Below are 15,666 nucleotides of genomic sequence, written 5' to 3' on the forward strand. Positions count from 1 at the left end.
ATTAAATTTATTTTAATCAAAGTACCATAACAAAACAAAAGAAAGATAATCTAGGCAAAAGGTTTACCAAGCAACTGTGAACTGCAAAATACCTCCTAGCGAACCGAGAAGTACGGGCAAGCAATCTCCCCAATTGTTGTGTTCGATGTATCACAGTGTACAAGGTAGCCGACTCGGTTACCTAAGGATGGATAGCAACCTAGTGTAGTCCTCCCATATATACCCGACATTACGTGGAGGCCCAATCTGTATAAGCATTGTCTAATGCAAAACTGCGGAGTGAGAGCATTCCCATATACTTTACATACTGTAACACTGCCCTATATACCCGAATGTATGTGGATGAGCTACAATATACTCACGTATGTGGAATGAGGTATCACACTCGGGATGTTTTGCAGAGAAGTTAGCAACAACTGCTTTGTTTTATGACACTGAAACACGTCTCTAGCCTAGACCTCTAAATGTTTTTCATTAAGTGACAATGCTCCATTAGGTAAATTGATGTTAATTTTAAGTTGATCTTGCTTAGGAATTTTCCTTTCAAGTTCACCATGTGATGTATTCTGAAATTCCTAGGAATGCAACTACATGATAAGCATTCTTTCCATTTAATTTAACAATGAAAATCCTAGCTAGTGAGGGATAGAGAAATCATATTTCTTTCAATCAAAGAGCAAAGAGCACAATCTAATGCAATTTCCCTACACTATTCCTACGAGCACACACAAACTTTTTCAATGCAACATGCATGTATTTCTTTTCGATTTCCTTAATGTGAATATGAACAAAAGTAAAATTATGCACATATAATCAATCAATCTTCAATAAGAACGAAGAATTTTATGACAATTCTGTTTCGAAGGAAAAGAAGAGTTTATGACACTTTATTTCGAACAAAGATTAATCAACTATGTTCTAACTTTGACTATAGACTGATAATGATAAAGAAAACATTCAATCAATCAAGTCAAGTAGGACTAGACAAGGAGATAGAAACTTGTTCTTTGAGACATAACATTCATTGATCAATAAAAAAGCAAACAAACAGAGAAAATTTTGGCAAAACCCATTCCAAAGGTGGGAAACTGACCCTAGGAGGATCAGTGCATCCCTAAATGGGAGACAGTGCGCTTCAGAGCACTGTCCCTAAGCCAGGGGTGCTCTACAGCGCACTGTGTCCCTCACAAGCCTACGTTGGTGACAGTGAGCCATTTCAAAAGGCAATTTGACACGGTTTTGACCAAATTTTCAATGCAAAAGTGTTGAAATACAATCAATAAACACAAGTAGGGTATGCAAGGATGCCCTAGGACGTGGATAAGCTGTTAGGAAAGATTATCTTCCTCAGTGGAGTCGAAAATTTGTTTTGGAGAATTTGGTATCTACAGATAAATACTAACTCCCTAGATAAGTAGCCATATCTAGAACAACAGCTTAAAGTATTTTAGTCATTTCCTATAAGAAATAGATAAGATGAAAAGATGAGAAGACCTACTTGTAGTTCCACTTTCCTCTCGTCTCCTTTGTATCGATCCTGTTGCTCCTTCCCGTACTTAATACGCTTGAGAAGTACCTGTAAGCACAATATACAAACAAAGAATCGATCAAAGCAAAAGATCTATTGAATATAAATGAATGGAATCAGATACATTTCACACATATAAGCATTATAAGTCAATACAAACATATGGAAGAAAGGTTCAAACACTTTATTGAATAGAAGAAGGAATTACAACCATTGTGTCTCATTCAAAGTCATTCCTCCAGCTTGGATCCCACCCACATCACATCAAAATCATGGCAAACTTGTAGCATTACAATACTTGCTTCAAAGCCAATTCTCATAGCAACATTATCTCCTTACAATTCAACATAATCCAGCCCCTGCTCACTTAGATGAGTGGTCAATTTATAGGGAGATGAAAGAGGTTTTGTCATAAATGGTGGCTTTGAATGGCCTTCCATACTTAGAACTAGTTCCATGGAGGAAGGGATGAAGGATAAGATGCATCTTAACTCATTCCTCATCCATTTTCGAGCTCACAGGAGTTGATAAGTGAGGGAACCTTCTATATGACTCCAAGAGATAAGAATATTCCCCAAAACCTATGTGAATTTCGCTCAATCTCACCCAGCACAGGTGAAAGGAATTTTAAGTGCTCTGCAAAGCACCTTGGCATGGACTTAACTGCTCTGCAACACACCCTTACATGGGCATACTTGCATTGGTCCTTCTAGAGACCATTTCTGGATGTCTTCAAGTCATGAAACTATCTAGGAAGGAGGCATTCAAAGGGGTGACTTGTTTAGGGCATGTAGCAACTAGAATTAGGGTTTGATGAGCCCTAAACACTGATCTAGATGATGGGATTGATGTGCCCAAATGGATCTGTAACAGATGTTAGCATGCAAGGGTTGACAAAATTTCAAAGTGTAGAGACACCATTGCAATGAAAAAGTTTGTTGAACAATGGACTCATTCTATCATCCCTTACACCATGTTGTGCACCGATGGTTATGGTGCCAAAGAGGAATGGTAAGCATTTCAAGAAAGAGGACAAAAAGAGTAGTTTTCACCAAAGAAAAGTTGTAAAAAGAGGTCAGTGCAAGAATATACATAACACCAAACAAAAATGGTTTGTATGGATTTTAATGTTGTATGTTCTTTGTAGCACTTCTATTACATACATGTATTTGAATTATGGAAAAAAGAGTCATTTCTTGAAGAAATTGTCCACTTGGGTGACATAAACATGTTTAAAAAATTGTCTTATGCACATGTCATCTATGAAGGAAAATTGTTTGATGTTTTGAACGTATCAAAGTACAAGTTGGATTTCACTTATTTGATGCAATTGGGCCATGATATTGGAGGAGGTAAGTTGAAGGCAAGCCTCTCCAAGTTGGATGCCATCGTTGATTGGTCAATGCCATAGATCATTATTTTGATAAGAGGTTTGTTGGGAGCAGCCCAATGTTGGAGGAGAGTTGTTGTTGACATTTATTCTTTCGAAGCTCCTTGGCATGCATTATCATGTGTGTGCAAATTCTTCCAGTGGGGAGGCAAAGAGCAAGAGGCATGTGTTTCTTCAAACCAAAAGATCAATTCAATTTCTTTTATGCTCTTTCAAACTTGAAAGGTTCATTTGAGTTTCAAGTTTATGCAAGCAACTTCACCATCTTATTTCATTCAGAAGATTTCCATGGTGTGAATATTAAGTTGCAGCGATCCATGCACTTTCATTGGATGGATACTTGTCAAAAATTTCATTTGGTTCGAAGCTACAAAAGAGGTATAAGAAGCAATTTCATGTTATTCCTTTTAGGCCTATTGGTTATGTAACTGTTGTATTCAGGCATCATTATGTTTTACATGAAATTTATGTTCAGAAAATTTCATACTTTCAAGATGTATAATCGGGCTTGAGTCATGTAAACAAAGTAGTGAAATTTGTCATCCATTTTCATTATATTTTGTTATGTCGTCTTGGTAAGAATGATGTTGCTTTTGATGGCGACATGGACAAAACCATGAGTTTCTATGAACGACTGAAAATGGTGCAACAAATAGTGCAGGATTAGCTTGAAAAGGGCAAAGACAAGTACATGTATTATGTCAATCACAGTTTTCAAGTTGACAGTGCAAGCTGGTGTCAGTTTTGCAAAAATAGGCTTCAAGTTGTTGAACAAGGAGAGAATGTTTAGATTTCACATTATGAATGCATTCCTACAAAATTTCTGAATTAGTTTCAACAAGACGCCATCCATGACAAAAGAACAGGGTCCTCAAGGCAAGTGAATATTGATTTCCTTAGAGAGGAGCTCAAGGAAACAAATTTGTCAAAATCCAATTGGATTGAGCTTGGAAAGGTGAGGGGGATGTACCCTCATCTACTTTTCAGATAATACTATCTTTTGGGGTCCAAAAAGTTTCTAGTGGGGAGGAATGATCAAGTGCTCAATATTTAGCTCAAAAATGAAAGTTCTCATATTGGCTCGAAACCTGTATGAATGTGTCTGTCTCATCAAGACGATCAAAACGCAATTCATTTCACTAAAAATCAAGTCTAGATGAAGGAGAAAGGGCCAACTATTAATTTTCCTAAACAATTAAAAATTGCAGAACAGGACAGAATGATGACATGGTAGTACAATCAGCATGATGGGAATCTTCTTCATTTTTTCCCAATAAGGTTGTGACAAGTGTCACTTCAGGATTCGCCAGTTTGGTTGTGTGAATGTGAAATTGCCAATGTCCTCCAAGGTGGAATTATGGTTCATGGTAAATATTATGTGGAAATTGTATTTTTTTTAAATATTGATAGATATATATTTATTATATTATTTTATATGATTTAAATCATATATATATATATATATATATATATATATATATATATATATATATATATATATATATATATATATATATATATATATATTATCAAACATATATATAAATCCGCATATCTATACAAAAACTATAGTTTCGAACTATATGAAAGACCATGAAATATTTGAATATGGCAATGTTATAAATGGGGCAGAAAAATGTATTAAGGGATGGGTGGAGGGCGGGTCGAACCCGTGACCTCCCCCTCCCAACTCCATTACATAACTGTTGAACCAAGCACATGTCTTATAAACAATGGCCCACGATATTTCATTTAAAGCATACAGTGGTGCTGACGGCGGAGTGAAGGGAGCCAGCCCTGTGGGGCCAGCCCCCTCACCATATGACCTCAACGTATAACTAATGGCCAACGCTAAACAGATAAATGTGATTAGCACCACTAATCCGCCTTAGCCTTAATTAATCTGAATATTAATATGGCGACAGTTTTGGAGGCGCACCAATTTTAGTGGAATTGCCAACTTTGGCGGTGCTAACTGGAGTCTTCTCTAGTTTTAGCAAGGTTTCCTAGGGAAAAATTGAATGAAGCATATATTGAGAAATTTCAACCAAATTGAGCTCAGAAAGAGGTGTTCTTCGCTAATTGGGACATTTTGAACACACTGGTGCAGGTATCAGGAGCCATAGAGCTTTGTAAACAACATTTTTTTTGCCACATTGAGCTAATATAAAGGCCCAAGCCATGGAAGTTGGACCAAGGAGATGTAGCCCATGAGGGGTGAACTCCTTCTTCAAAACATTGTATTAATGTGTCTCTTTGATGGTTTACTGCACTGTACATGTTTGATGTTCAGTATTTGTTTCTGAAGCTATTTTCTCATGAATGTCTTTTAAAACTTAAGGAAATTTACCTGATTGTATGCACAAATAGCTAATGAAACCTCAGCACAAGGAGCAATAAGCATGCACATATTTATAAATATGTAATTTTATTAGCACATCAAAACTAATCATACAAAAACATATCAAATTTAAAGAAAAGTTCTTGAAATTAAAAGCTATCCTCCCCAAAGATTGTAACCATTGGACTCCTAGTACAACATCAACACCACCTATTGGAATGGAAAAAAATGGATTATTCAATACATATTCCCCCATGGTTAGCTTGATATTATGACACTTTCCAGAGAAATTTACAGTTCCTCCATTTGCAACCATCACTTGGCACTCTAGTGATGGATATAGAAAACAGTTCAATTCCTCAACTATCTTACAATGAATAAAATTATGGGTGCTACCCAAATTAATCAACACTATTACATTTTTCTTCTTGATATATCCTTCTATATTGAGAGTTTGAGGAGTGTTGATTCCTACCAATTCATTACAAGATATAGCCATATTCATTTCTTCTTCCTTTGGGGTTGGTTCTGTTGGAAATACTAAGAGGGGGAGGGGGGGGTGAATCAGTATTTCTTACAATATATATATATATATATATATATATATATTGTTCTAGTGATTGTCAACAACCTATATAGATATGTATATGTATACACAGAATACAAAAATCAACAGCTGAATTTAATGCTTTTATTAAAACTCAAGACAGTGCAAAGAAATAAATACAATATAAGTATAAATCTGATTGTGAAGAGTTTCCAAGCTCCAACTTTGACTTCAGTGAGGCTCCAACCTCCAGAGCACCAACTCTGTTTTGCAGTGGTTCTGCACTTAGGAGCACCTACCCCAATGACTTCAGTCCTGTTCAGTTCTGAGGCTCCAACCTCTTGGGCTCCAACCCAACCTTGGTATAAATAGGTATGTTGCTGCACTCTATTCAGCTGAGGTTGTCTCACTCCTTCTCTCCTACCTCTGCTGCTTCTGCTACCTCTACAACCTCCTTTGCCTCTGCTGCTTCTACTATCTCACCCTCGGGTTCTTCACCACCATAACCGCACCAACAGTTCTCTATTTCTATTGTTTTATACATTCCCATGCCTTTGTCCATTTGTTTCCGTTTACACCGTCTCTTAGGCTTCCTCCTCAGTCACTATCGTTTCCTCTGACTCGCTTGATATTTTAGCTTCCCTCCTTAATCGTTGTGACTTCCTCTGTGTTGGCTTTTCATTCAACTTCTTGGCTTTACAATCACTGTGTGTTAAAAACTGTAATCCAGGCCCGTTTTTTCAATGATAACAGGCATCCACAGCCTCCTGTGCATATATGTTCCAGTCCACTTTTCGCCTACAATCATGTTAAACGCATGTATGTAAGGTTTTGGCCGTCAATGTATATTTATGCCGTGGATAGTGTTAAAGTATATATATATAGATATATATCTGTGTTTCTCCTCCAATCACGTATTCTGCACATATATATATCTATATATATATATATATATATATATATATATATATATATATATATATATATATATATATATATATATATATATATATATATATATCTAAAATTTGCCTTTGCTTCGCTGCATAAGCCTATGTGCCTTAGGCCCTAAGCGCTAACTTTAAATCACCATGTGACCCGACCATATGACTCGGCGCTCTCATTTAATCCTTCGCTTGACCCCCACCATCGATCGCATTATGATCCAACGGTCTCCGTTACTTCTATCGCACGTTAAACCCTGTTCGTATCCCTACCATTGATTACATTCACCGCTTGATCTAACGGTGATTGCGCCTCCCGCTTTTGTTAAGTGCTCACGCGTTAACGCGCGATCGCGGCGGTTTTGCACCCGTCACTTCAGCCACGTGTCGCGCATTAACTGGATCGCGCGGCCATATATGGAAACCGCCTTGGGCCCAAAGGTGGTGCGGGGAATACCGCCCGCCCGCGAAACCGCCTGTCCCCCAGCCGTTAACCTCCGCGCGACTTCTGCTCCCGATCACCGTTGGATCCACCGCGCCCAGATCCAACGACCCGCATCCCTCTCGTAACCTGCGTGCATATTTATCACCCACGACCGTTGGATCTGCCCGTCGTGCTGTATCTACCATCCATCCTTCGAAATACTCGCTTCAAAACCTCCGGTGGTAGAATCAATAATCAAAACAGCACAATCAGGCCTATGGTGTACCCGTAATCATGTTCTTGATAAATTCACGATGGCCTGGTGCATCAATGACGGTACAGTAATACTTGGTTGTCTCAAACTTCCGGAGAGCAATGTCAATAGTAATACCACGCTTGTGCTCAACCTTAAGCTTGTTAAGAACCCAAACATACTTGAATGACCTTTTGTTCATTTCCACAGCTTCCTTCTCAAAACGCTCGATCACACGCTTGCCGATATCGCCAAGCTTGTAAATAAGATGAACGGTAGTGGTGGACTTGCCAGAGTTGACATGTCCTATGACCACAATGTTGATGTGGGTCTTCTCTTTACCCATGGTTTTCTAAAAACCAAGTATTCCTGAATCAAAAACGTGAATATGCAGCTTCAGCTTCCCACCAAAAAAGAATCACAGAGCTCCCTTGCTTTGCTCTCCACCTGCTCTGATGGCTCTGTGTGCTCCTCTTCTTCAGCTCTGTCTGCTCCTCTCGTCTCTATCTACTCCTCGAATATTGCCATATTGACATCAATGACAATCTATGTCCAACAATCTCCCCCTATGTTATTGATGGCAATATTCTTCTGCTTTCTCCCCCTTTGACATCAATGGCAAAGGGATGCATATGGACTCCCCTTGTCAAACTGCTCCCCTTGTCCTGCTACATCTTTATGAATGAACTTGAGTGATGATAAAGAAATAACCCCCATCTTTTGAAGCAGATGTTCGAATGCTTCTCGAGGAAGAGGTTTTGTGAAAATATCAGCTCTCTGCTCCTTAGTACTGATATATTCCAAGACGATGTTTTGTTCAACTACTTGTTCACAGAGGAAATGATACTTGATTGGTATGTGTTTGGTTCTTGAGTGCATCACAGGATTTTCGCTGAGACTGATAGCACTTGTGTTGCCACAATAGATGGAAATTGGTTGATCTGTACATATGTTGAGATCTTTTAGAGCTTCCTTCATCCATAGTATCTGAGAACAACAATCTGCTACAGAAATATACTCAGCGTCGGCTGTGGATAATGATATGGATGACTGTTTTTTGCTGAGCCAGGATACCAAACAGTCTCCTGGGAAGAATGCATTTCCACTAGTGCTTTTCTCATCATCTATACTTCCAGCCCAATTAGCATCGGTGTATGCAGTTACAGTCAGTGTTGAGTCCTTTTGGTACCAAAGACCGAAATCAGAAGTTCCCTTTAGATATCTAAGAATTCCTTTTACAGCTAATAAATGGGATTGTTTGGGAGCAGATTGAAATCTTCCCACCATTCCTACTGCTTGCATTATGTCTGGTCATGTAGCTATTAAGTATAGAAGGGCTCCAATCATTGACCTATAATGAGTTGCATCTACTAGAGGGGAGTCATCATCTTTGCTCAGTTTGCAGTTTGTGGTCATAGGTGTGCTCATGGGTGCACAATCCTCCATTCCATATTTTTTGAGCATGTCTTTTATATATTTGGTTTGAGATATACATAATCCTACTCTAGTTTGAGATATTTGAAGTCCAAGGAAGTGGGAAAACTCTCCTATCATTGACCTCTCAAACTCTTTTGACATGTTTTGAGAAAATTCATGGCTCATTTCATCATTATTACTAGCAAAAATCAGATCATCGACATAAACAAGAGCAACTAGTAACTTACCTTGATCTGTCTTTATGTATAGATTGCTTCCAACCACTCCCTTTTTGAAGCCTTGTTTTTGTAGATAGTGATCCAGTCTTGCATACCAAGCTCTAGGACCTTGTTTCAACCCATATAAAGCCTTTTTCAGCTTACAAACTAAGTCCTTTCTTGCTGTTAGATCAAAACCTTCTAGCTGCTCCATGTAGACTTCCTCCTTGAGTTCCCCATTTAGAAATGTTGATTTCACGTCCATTTGATAGATTTTGAATCCTTTTGAGCATGCAAATTCCAAGAACATCCTGATAGCTTCCATACGGGCCACTGATGCAAATGTCTCTTCAAAGTCAATTCCTTCAATTTGTGAGTAGCCTTTGCAGACAAGTCTTGCCTTGTTTCTGATAACCTATCCTTCCTCATTCATTTTATTTTTGAACACCCATTTGGTTCCTATTATGTTTTTGTCCTTTGGATGAGGTACCAGCTCCCATGTCTTGTTCTTCTCAATTTGGGTCATTTCTTCTTCCATGGCTTTTACCCAATGAGCATCCTTACTTACTTCTACAAATGTTGCTGGTTCTATCATAGATAGGAGGGCAATGACTTTTCTCTTGGGTGTAATTGTTATCCTTCTTCGGGTCTGCACACCTTCATATTTATCGCCAATGATCTTCTCTTCTGGATGGTGTCTTTGGACATACTTCGTCTTAGAAGGGGTATTAGGTGGTTCTCTTTCCTCTTCTTCTTCTTCTTCTTCTTCCTCATCTATTTCTTCTTCTTTAGGTTCTTCTTCTTCAATGAGAAAGTCATCTTCATGTTCTTCAATTTCCTTTACTGGAAGATCTTCATCAACCTTTGCATCAATGCTTTCCACTATTTTCTTCAGCCGATAATTGTATCACTTGTAAGCCTTGCTTCGTGTAGAGTATCCAAGAAATATCCCTTCATCAACCCGAGAATCAAACTTTCCTGGTGAACCATCATTTATTTTTATGAAGCACTTGCTTCCAAAGATATTGAAGTACTTCACCGAAGCAGGTCTTCCTTTCCATAGCTCATAAGGAGTTTTATCACAATTTGGTCTTAATTGAGTTCAATTCAGTGTGTAGACAACTGTCCCTACTGCTTCTCTCCAGAATCTAGGCTGTAAGTCTGCTGCTAATAGCATAGTTCTTGCCATTTCTTGGACTATTCAGTTTCTTCTTTCAACTACCCCATTTTGCTGAGGTGTTCTGGCAGCCAAGAATTCCCTTTTAATTCCATGAATATTACAGCATTCACTAAACTCGTTTGATGTGAATTCTCCTCCTTTGTCTGTTCTCAGGCACTTAATTTTTGAATCTTTTTCATTTTCTACAAGGGCTTTTAGATTCTTGAAACACTCAAAAGTTTCAGATTTATACTTTATGAAATATATCCACATCATTCTAGTATAATCATCAACAAATAACACAAAGTACCTTTCTCCTTGGAGTGCTTGATTTCTAGTTGGCCCACATACATTAGCATGAATGATCTCTAAGGGCTTCGATGTAGAGTGTTCCTTTGTCTTGTGGCTGATTCTGGTCTGCTTTCCATGTTGACATGGACCACATACTACTTGATTTGGTTTGAATAGCCTTGGGATGTCTTGTACAGCTTTGATCTTGCTGATATTGATCAGATTTTCGAAGCTTGTAAGTCCAAGTCGCTTGTGCCATAGCCAACTCTCATCTGTCTAACTCAGGTAGAATTTATTTTCTTGAATCTTGTTCAGAATGTAAATGTTGTCTAGTGTCCTAACCCCTTTTGCCACAAGTTTCCCTGAGGCAGAGTTCCTTATTTCACAGTCTTTGGTGCTGAAAACAACCTTATGTCCTTGATCACAGATTTGGCTGACACTCAAGAGGTTGTGTTTGAGTCCATCAACCAGCAGAGCATCTTGAGCTTTTCCTTTTCCATTGATCAGAGTAACTGTTCCTTTTCCTGCAATTCTGCCAGATCCGCTTCCAAAGGACACATTCCCTTCCCTTTTTCTCAGTGAGACAAAATTCCTTTTGTCTCCTGTCATGTGTCTGGAGCACCCACTATCTATAAACCACTGGTTTCCATTATTTTGAGCATATAGAGCCAGGTCGCATTTGTCCATGCTGGAGTTCTTGCTACTCGTCTTTCTTCCTTTGAGTGGGCAGTCTTGTTCATAGTGTCCATTATTGTAGCAGAAAGAGCAAATCAGATCAAATTTGGTCAAGGGATCAAATGAATTAAAGGTTTTCATTTGTCCCTGCCTTTTGGGGGCATATGAGTTGATTATTCTATCCTTTAGCTTTGTCTTTTCACTTCTGCGAGCCATACAATGTCTGGCTTGATGACCGAAGTTTTTACAGTGAAAGCAGTGTCCAAGAAAGATGGTTTTGTACTTGTTGAAGCAACCACGGTTTGAGTCGATTTCCTTCCTAGGAATTACTCCTCCCTCGTTCTTTGGATTTGCGATGGGCCCTTGGTGGAGTACAGGTTTTTATTTTCTGTAGTGTCCATGATTCGATTCCACATTCTTCTTTGGAGTAATTCTCTCTTCATTCTTGGGATCTAGGGTGCACTTTTCATCTTTTGGATTGCAAGAAAATGCATCGGCATAGCTTTTCGCATTGTTCTTAGTGCTTGAGGATTTTCCTTTGAAACCTATTCTAGACTTGTCATGTTGAGGTTTTTGATTTTTCAGGACAGTCTCAAGCATTTGAGAGCTTTTACAGACCTTTTTAATTTTCTCCCACTCCTTTCTCAGAGACACTATTTCGGTCTTGCGTTCTTCACAAGTCTCTTCCTTTTCTTTAAGCTTTGCTTCCAAGAGGTCTTCTCTCCTTCTCATTTCCTCGTTTTCCACTTTGAGAGAAATGATTTTGTTCCATAGTTTCTCATTTTCTTCAATGGCACTTATTAACAGTTCATCTATATTTCCTTCCAACCCTGAGTCATCATCATCTGTGAGTGCCATGAATAATGCTTCTTAGCTTTCATCATGATCACTTTCCTCATCTGATTTCCTTTTGATGACCATAAACTCATCCTCATCAGACTCATCTTGCTTGGAGAAGAATTTTTTCTTATTGAACCCTTTCTTTTTATGTGCCATTCTTTTAGAATTTCCTTCATCATCACTGTCATGTTTATGAGGACATTTTGTTGCATAATGGCCTATTTTACCACATTTAAAATAGATAAGAGGATACTTGCCTTTAAGCTTAGATCCTTTCTTCAGCTTTCGTACAAATTGAGTCAATTCGGATTCCACATCTGACTCATCACTACAGTCATTCCTTTCTTTCCCCTTCTTTGACCTTGAGGCCTTGAATGCTGCATCTTTGGAGCTTGGGCCACCTTTCCTCATTTCATAGGCAGTGAGAATTCCATGGAGTTCATCCATTTTTAGGGTATCTAGATCCTTTGCTTCTTCTATAGCGCTTATTTTGGAGTCAAACTTGTCTGGAAGAGACCTTAATACCTTTTGAACAATGGTACTTTCTTCAAATTTTTTGTCCAATCCTTTCAAGGAATTTACCACTTCAGCTACTCGGAGGAGGTATGCTGCAATATCTTCTTCATCTTCCATCCTCAAACTTTCAAATTGTCTTCTGTGAGTTTGAAGCTTTTCCTTTTTGACTTTTGAGTCTCCATCGTACAAGCCAACTAGCTTCTCCCACATTTATTTGGCCGAGGTACAGTCCATGATTTTTGTAAACTCGGAATCAGTGATTCCACTAGTGATGGAGTTCATGGCATTTGCATTTGCGATGTAGGCTTTCCTCTCATCTTGGTCTGTTGGAAGAGTGGAAGTAGTTTTGTATTCATTTTGAACAAAATGCCAGACTTCAGGTCCAAGGGACATTAAGTAATGAGTCATTCTTTTCTTCTAGAAACCAAAGTTAGTGCCATCGAACAAAGGAGGTCTTCTTGATGCTTCGTGGTTTCTCATCATGGCTGCGGATCCTTACTCAAGCCATTAGGCTAGTATGAAGAAGCCTGCTCTGATACCAATTGTTGGAAATACTGAGAGGGGGGGTGAATCAATATTTCTTACAATATCTATATATATATATATATATATATATATATATATATATATATATTAATTGTTCTAGTGATTGTCAACAACCTATATAGATATGTATATGTATACACAGAACACAGAAATCAACAGCTGAATTTAATGCTTTTATTAAAACTCAAGACAGTGCAAAGAAATAAATACAATATAAGTATAAATCTGATTGTGAAGAGTTTCCAAGCTCCAACTTGGACTTCAACGAGGCTCCAACCTCCAAAGCACCAACTCAGTTTTGCAGTGGTTCTGCACTTAGGAGCACTTACCCCAATGACTTCAGTCCTATTCAGTTCTGAGGCTCCAACCTCTTGGGCTCCAACCCAACCTTGGTATAAACAAGTATGTTGTTGCACTCTATTCAGCTGAGGTTGTCTCATTCCTGCTCTCTTGCCTCTGCTGCTTCTACTATCTCACCCTTGGGTTCTTCACCACCATAACCACACCAACAGTTCTCCGTTTCTACTATTTTATACATTCCCATGACTTTGTCCATTTGTTTCTGCGTACACCGTCTCTTACGCTTCCTCCTCAGTCGTTGTCATTTCCTCTGACTCGCTTGATCTTTCAGCTTCCCTCCTTGATCGCTGTGACTTCCTCTGTGCTAGCTTTTCATTCAACTTCTTGGCTTTACGGTCACTGTGTGTTAAAAAATGTAATCCAGGCCCATTTTTTCAATGATAACAGGCATCCACAGCCTCCTGTGCATATATGTTCCAGTCCACTTTTCGCCTCCGATCGTGTTAAATGCATGTATGTAAGGTTTTGGCCGCCGATGTATATTTATGCCGTGGATAGTGTTAAAGTATATATATATATATATATATATATGTATGTATGTATGTATGTATGTATGTATGTATGTATGTATGTATGTATGTATGTATGTATATGTATGTATGTATGTATATATATGTGTGTGTTTCTCCTCCAATCACATATTCTGCGCATATATCTATATATATATATATATATAATCTGACTTTGCTTCGTTGCATAAGCCTATGTGCCTTAGGCCCTGAGCGCTAACTCTAAATCGCCATGTGACCCTTCCATATGACTCGGCGCTCTCATTTAATCCTCCGCCTGACCCCCACCGTCGATCGCATTACGATCTGACGGTCTCCGTTACTTCTATCACACGTTAAACCCTGTTCGTATCCCTGTCGTTGATTACATTCACTGCTTGATCTAACGGTGATCGCGCCTCCCGCTTTTGTTAAGTGTTCACGCGTTAACGCGCGATCGCAGCGGTTTCGCGCCCGTCACTTCAGCCACGTGTCGCGCATTAACTGGATCGCGCGGCCATATACTGAAACCGCCTTGGGCCCAAAGGCAGTGCAGGGAATACCGCCCGCCCGCGAAACCGCCTGTCCCCTGGCCGTTAACCTCCGTGCAACTTCCGCTCCCGATCACCGTTGGATCCACCGCACCCTGATCCGACGGCCCGCATCCCTCTCGTTAACCTGCGTGCATCTTTATCACCCGCGACCATTGGATCTGCCCATTGTGTTGTATCTGTCGTCCATCCTTCGAAATACCCGCTTCAAAACCTCTAGTGGTAGAATCAATAATAAAATAAGCACAATCGGCCTCTGATGTACCCGCAATCATGTTCTTGATAAAGTCACAATGGCCTGGTGCATCAATGACGGTACAGTAATACTTGGTTGTCTCAAACTTCCAAAGAGAAATGTCAATAGTAATACCATGCTTGCGCTCAGCCTTAAGCTTGTCAAGAACCCATGCATACTTGAATGACCTTTTGTTCATTTCCACAGCTTCCTTCTCAAAACGCTCGGTCACACGCTTGTCGATACCACCAAGCTTGTAAATAATATGATCGATAGTGGTGGACTTGCCAGAGTCAACATGTCCTATGACCACAATATTGATGTGGGTCTTCTCTTTACCCATGGTTTTCTAAAAACCAAGTATTCCTAAATCAAAAACGTGAATAAGTAGCTTCAGCTTCTCACCAAAAAAGAATCGCAGAGCTCCCCTACTTCGCTCTCCACCTGCTCCGATGGCTCTATGTGCTCCTCTTCTTTGGCTCTGTCTGCTCCTCTCGTCTCTATCTGCTCCTCGAATATTGCCATATTGACATCAATGACAATTTGTGTCCAACAGGTTCTTGGTTTATCTTCTGCTTTTGATGTTTATTATTCCTTTTCTTCTCCTCTTCAAAATCTATGTAAAATAATTTCTTCTCAGCACACTTATGACCTTTTGTGTATTTTCTATCACAATTGCAACAAAGCCCTTTTGCTCTTTTTTCTTCCAATTGTTACGGTGTAAACCTTGTAGGTTGTGGAAATCTAGGAGCAACAACACTTCCATATTTATAGTTGTGAGTGGTAGGCTTCCTTGTTGCCCTAATTTTGCTTTCAAATTTTCTTGCCAACCTGAATGCCTTCTCCAATGAATCAGGTTCCCAAAGGTGAACCTCATATTGGATGTTATCCTTTAAATTCCCTACGAAGACATCAATCCTATGCTCCTTTGGAATATCATTTAC

At 39.1% G+C, this 15,666-nt stretch overlaps 2 pseudogenes; both read right to left on the minus strand.

Moving 5' to 3' along the window:
• Window positions 1-7,449: 7,449 nt before the first annotated feature.
• Window positions 7,450-7,773, minus strand: LOC149230391 (elongation factor 1-alpha pseudogene; annotated as a pseudogene).
• A 6,836-nt stretch (window positions 7,774-14,609) lies between these two features.
• Window positions 14,610-15,065, minus strand: LOC149230392 (elongation factor 1-alpha pseudogene; annotated as a pseudogene).
• Window positions 15,066-15,666: the final 601 nt, after the last annotated feature.

This window comes from Pinus tabuliformis, chromosome J (genome assembly GCF_031772625.1).
Source record: "Pinus tabuliformis cultivar Carrire ecotype Pingquan chromosome J, CPIR1, whole genome shotgun sequence".
NCBI classification, from domain to species: domain Eukaryota; kingdom Viridiplantae; phylum Streptophyta; class Pinopsida; order Pinales; family Pinaceae; genus Pinus; species Pinus tabuliformis.